Raw genomic sequence first — 6,000 nt, forward strand, 5'->3', positions numbered from 1 at the left:
CAGGATGATTTTAAGTCTCATTTTGTTTGTTTTCATTCTCTTCTGAACCACAGCCTTGTGCTGCCTATTGCCTAATGTCTACAATTAAATGTTTCATATATTTTGCCCATTTTTGTGGTGAGTTAAGGTAGGGTAGGCAAGTCTAATTCCAATTACACTAATGTGACAAGAATTGGGAGTTCCTAATTATATTTTTATATATGTCTCATTTTTTCAAAATTGTCTATCAGGTACATAAAACAATTTTATAATTGGAAAACACACACACCCAAAAACTACTGATCATTTTGCATCTTGACCCAAAATGATGCACTGTAAGCTACTCTTGAGGTAAAACACCATATATCTTATTCCTCCTATTGTTGTTAGGCACTAGAAATTTTGACCTTGGAGAGATATGTTTTTAAATTTTATACAACTATGATAGATTTAAAAAAAAGTTTTTTAGTCATACTTACTAGTGTGGTTAAAATAATTCTTGCCTGCTTTTTGTTCCCATCTCAATAATGTCATTCTTCATGGTTGCAGTATGAGTTTTTATTTGTGGAGTTATGAAAAATGCAAGCTGGGCACTCAAGCAGAAAAAGAATGTTGTCTCCGGAGCCAAATCCCCAGTGTACAGAGGAATCATCCCCAAACCATGCATCAGCTTTCAGTACAATTCATAGCTACTGACATTTTATAGACCAGGAAGATCCAAGCTTAACTAGCATAGAAAAAGTAATACATTTCCTTCCTTTTGTAGAAAGCTGCATATAATATATCTTTGAAGACAGGGTTGAGATTATCACCATGTTGTTCTATGGATAAATATGGAAGTTCAGTTTCTGAGGCTGTGGCATAGTTTGCAGGCAATAAATTCACATAACGATAAAAAAATGCTACTTGTAGAGAAAAAACATTGGTGGTGTGTATTTCAGTTCAGTGCCCTACAGTGTGCTGATTTACGGAGATGACTTCTAGTACCTTATACTTTGCAAACTCATATTTCCTGTCCTGTAGAGTAGCTGATCCTCCAAGGGTGAGGTTTTTTTTTTTTGTTTGTTTGTTTTTTTGTTTTTTTTGTGGGGGGGGAGGGTAGGGTGCAAAACACATGCATTGGTTTGAAATGTGATTGGTGTTTAATGACAGAGGTAAGACGAGTGAATGTATCAGGGTTTAATGTTCTCTACCTTATCCCCTTGGTACCCTGTCTTCTGATTTCTGCCTTCATAAACTCTGCTTAATATTTTATTTCTGCTCAATGAAGTTTGTCTCAATAAAATTAGTTGCTGCAATTAGCTTCCTCAGCAACAATGAGCCAGCAGTAATGTGGTGATTTTATACTAATAGCTGGAAGTGTGGTATCAGCTAATGCCTCTTTCCAAAGGTGCTAGTGTTTGTAGATCCTTAACTAGCTCATCAGGTTAGTGGATAAATCTTTGCAGATTTCCAGAGCCTGAATAGATTTACCACTCATAAATGCATAGGTCCATTACCTTATTTTATACAATAAGTAGCATTTATCGAACATTGACTATGTGGCAGGCATTATACTAATGTTTTACATATACTCTGTCTTACTGTTAAGAGAACCTTTCAAGCAATCCCAAAACTAAACTTGTATGATACTGTAAGAGGCCATTGTGTGCGTATTTGGGTTGGCAGTGTGGGTAGCACTTCTGATATCATGGAACTGATAGCCAAGCTGTCACCTGGTGGGTGATACCCAGCGTTGGCTCAAATCCCTATCAATTCTGCAGCCATCTTGAAAATTGATGGGAGCCTCTTGAAAGTTTCCAGTCTACAGAAAATGAATGATAAATGGTGCTGAGGTACTTGACAATATCCTTTGTTAAATTTGCTTTCATCACTGGAGTAAAACAATTTCCTTTCCTCTTCCCTCTTCTTCCCTGCCCTTTTCTTCATACCACAAACTTAATCTTTGCATAGTTAAATGTTTTTCTGCTTTAAAGGAAAGGAGGTGAGTTCTCTTGGTGGTATGCATGGGTTGCTCCATGTTAGAGTCCACATTTGGTCCTTTTAATATTATTTCTATTAATAGCCAAACACCTAATAAAAAAAAGGAGAAATTAAATCTAATGCACAAATCTAAGAAATGCAGTTTGTTGGGTTGGAACATAAAATAAATAAAATGCAGATTTTGTCCTCAGGATGCTTCCAATTTGGCAGATGGCAACAGTAGGTTGAAATATAAAACTATAACTAAAGAAAAATGTGACAAAACTATATACATGGGCTCAAGAAAAAGAAATAAAAATATGAAAACTTCCTCCTGGTGAATTTGGAAGCTCTTCAGAATTGCATTTGAAACAAGCCTTACAAAGAACATAGTAAGTTAACTAGTGGAACACATGAGAGAAAGTATATCAGATGGAGAGAATGGTGTGAACAAATAAACAGAGAAAGGAAATTGGAAGACATTTTCTTCTAACTTAGAAATCTTTCTGAGTTCAGTATTCAAATGAATGCATCAGCAAGTTTTTCAAATTTAAATTGTATGTTTTAACTCTATTCTGATTGGTTCATCTTGTTTTCTATTATTAATTCTTCTAAGCAGTCCTAACAAATTAGTTCTCACTTGGCAGACACACTCAATAAATTGTTCAGTCTGAGAATAATTTGTCATTGTCAAGTTTTTGTTCATAACTTTCTGTATACAAGGCCCTACATTTGCTATATTTATGGAAATGACAGACATGATACAAGTAAAGCTCCTGAACCAGGAAAACCTGTAAATACAACCAGTATCTATCAAACCGTTAACCAGATTTTTCCGTTCTACTCTTATATATGGTGAGGCTTCTAATGCACTCACAATTAATCCTGAACTACTAAACAATGGTTACTTACTTACACAGATGAAGCTTGCAAAGATATTTGAAAGATATTAGTTTTTTGTTTTTTTGTTTGTTTTTAAAGATTTTATTTATTTATTTGAGAGAGAGGGAGTTGGACAGAGCATAAGCAGGGGGGAGGGGTAGAGGGAGAAGCAGACTCCCCACTGAACAGGGAGCCCGATGTGGCACTCCATCCCAGGACCCTGGGATCATGACCTGAGCCGAAGGCAGATGCTTAACCAACTGAGCCACCCAGGCGCCTGGAAAGATATTGTTAATTAAATGTCTGTAATCATCAAAAATGCACTTTAAAATATCATGTTTAGATCTACAAATGCTGACAATGTACAGGCCACTTTTAGTTACCCTCAGAACCAAAACAGCTTGTATTCATAAGATTTTGGTGCACATAAACAAAAAAAAAAGCAACCTTTCATGGATAGTATAAAATATTCACCTCTTTAGAATGCATGGCTGGTTTTGATACTATATTACTGTTAGAAAAGATAGGACCATTGGAGAAAGCTGGGTGAAAGGTATAAGACACCTCTCTGCTTTATTTTGCAACAGTCTGAGGATCAATAATTATTTCAAAATAAAAAGTTAAAAAGATGCATTATTGATCCTCCCAGAATCAATGCTAAATTTAACTGAAGAAAAGAGATTGTGCTTAAGAAAGAAATAAAACCCCATGATGTTCTTCTTCTCTCACCTGTTCGTCCAAAAGAAATAGTAGGCTCTGAAAGCAGGAAAGTAGGGGACAAAATACTGATTCCTTTCATTCCCTGTGGTTGAGTATATTATTTGAACTGCTTACTGCACATCCCAGGGGAGAGTTATTTCTTGCTAGCTTTATTCCTGTGGCAGCATCTTAAGAACACTACTTACTTTTCTCCTTCATGAGAGTGCTTTGGCTATTCTCTGAAGAGTTTACCCTCAATGGCAAGGGCAAAGTGATTGGCAAAGGCTAGGCTTCTGGCCACCCTGCAGAGCTAGAATGGAAAAACAATGTGGCTTCCTAAAGACAGGTAAGCCACCTTCATGACCTTAGAGCTCTTCGTTTTCTCACTTCAAAATTCCAGGGTCTATCATGTTCAATGAAGTTTCCAGTGTACCACCTGCAGAGAGCTGGCTCATTTCTTATTCACATCTCAAAGATGGAATTATGCATGTACTGCATTTTTTCCTTAGCTCTTGATCCTCAGCTGTAGCTAGGAATTATGGAGACACTAGAATTGGCAGGCTTGTTGGAACTCTTACCAAGTTTGGCAATTCTGTAGCCATATGGTTTCAAGCTGGCTTTTCCTGCCTGTTTCTCCTGAGCATTTCTGGGAGTTATATCCAGTTTCAGGTGGTTAAGAGCTAATTATCAATGCATGTCACCATTCTAAAAAGCATATAACCATTCTATATAATACTTTGGTAAATGAGAGAAGTATTAAATTACCCCAAATTGTTTTCACAGATGGCACCAGACTGACCCATATTTTTACCTCATCTTCTTTGTGAGGAAGAAATACAATTGCTGCTTGAGATGCCACCTCAGGCTGGGGAGAAGTTGGGGGACAAATATCCCGACTTTTCACTTCCTTCTGTCCTCTAATACCTCTGTGGGTATCCGCCATTAGCTCAACCCACTATTACAATTAATAAAAAAAATGCATGGATCAATGAATAATGCATGATTGTATGATAGAATATATTAACATCCACCATTCCATAATCATTGTACACTTTCTGAATGACAGAAAGAACACAATTCACCCCTGGTGTCTGGAAAAGTCAGATAAGAAGGTAGAAAGAAAGAAGCACAATAAAGTAGAAGTCACAGTCCCAAACCGCAAATGGTATACAAAGGCCTCATAATCTCCTAATGACATAGCTAATTATTTGAAACCATTAAATCATTATTTCTACTGATACAATTAAGAAATTAAAAATACCTGGTAAAGACCAACACATGGATATTGGCACTCCTCTAAATAAATGGTTATTATCACATTACTGAGGTTTAATCATGCGTGTGTGTGTGTGTGTGTGTGTGTGTATTCATGTGCTCATACGTTTGTTTTCTTATCATAACATAACCATTTGATTCTTTGCCTTCATGTGGGTAATCACCTTCAGTATGTCCCACCAACACTAGGTATATTTCTTAAGTTACTGTCTTAACAGTGCTTCTTAAACTACAGTTGACTATATAGAAATCTATTATATACAATGTTTTATAATAATATTTTATAAATTTTAGACATTACTTTTATAATATATATTTATACTATAAAATATAACATATAATACTATATATAAAATGTTTTAATTGCAGAAAACATTCAGATTTCCCAGAAAAACATGGGACAACAAAACAAAACAAAACAAAGCACATAGACATTATAAAACATTCAGAATAGATGTGCTTACATTTCATATTATGGCTATAATAAAGTCAGGTTATTCTTTATTTATTTAGAGAGACAGAGGGGGTGGGGGAGGAGCAGAGGGAGAGAATCTTAAGCAGGTTCCACACTGAGTGGGGAGCCCAATGCAGGGCTTGATCCCATGACCCAGGAGCCAAAACCAAGAGTTGGAGGCTTAACCAACTGAGCCATCCAGGTACCCAAGGTCAGTTTAAAACTCTATTTCATTCTGCCATAAAGGATTCTCCATTATATGGGAAATGGGCCCCTTCAGACAAGGGTTTAGGCAGAAATCCATAGCATTCTAACTTTAACCCATTAATAATTGAAGCAGACTATTAGAGTAATGTTACTAAACAGTAAAAGGGAATGAATACACAAACAGTTGTAATTTATTCAATACCTGTTATGTGCCTCTCTTTTCTCTTGCTGCGGAGTGCACATTTTTATTTTGATGGGTTAAACAAATGAGACTAAAAATATAAAACTACTGAGACGTGGACTATCTAATTTTTGGATTGGGGTTGTAGCAGTTTACTAGTAAGAAAACTGAGATCCAAATAAAATTACATAAAGAATCTTTATGCAATCTATGCAATTATTCTTACTTAGTCATAACTCATGACTTTTGTATCTATACATATATACAAACTAGCTCTCTAGGACTCCTCTTTCTACCATGAGACCTTTATTCTCTTCTTGCCCTTATTTTAAGCTGATTCTAAATCCATCAAACATTCACT

General features: G+C 35.9%; 1 pseudogene; it reads right to left on the bottom strand.

Moving 5' to 3' along the window:
* LOC114218189 (BTB/POZ domain-containing adapter for CUL3-mediated RhoA degradation protein 3-like) overlaps positions 1 to 4,465 on the bottom strand; it is a 29,400-nt pseudogene extending 24,935 nt beyond the window's left edge.
* Between the last annotated feature and the right edge of the window lie 1,535 nt (positions 4,466 to 6,000).

The sequence above is a fragment of the Eumetopias jubatus genome, unplaced genomic scaffold (genome assembly GCF_037043125.1).
Source record: "Eumetopias jubatus isolate StellerSeaLion01/CBP00866 unplaced genomic scaffold, mEumJub1_p1.0 scaffold_15, whole genome shotgun sequence".
Classification (NCBI taxonomy): domain Eukaryota; kingdom Metazoa; phylum Chordata; class Mammalia; order Carnivora; family Otariidae; genus Eumetopias; species Eumetopias jubatus.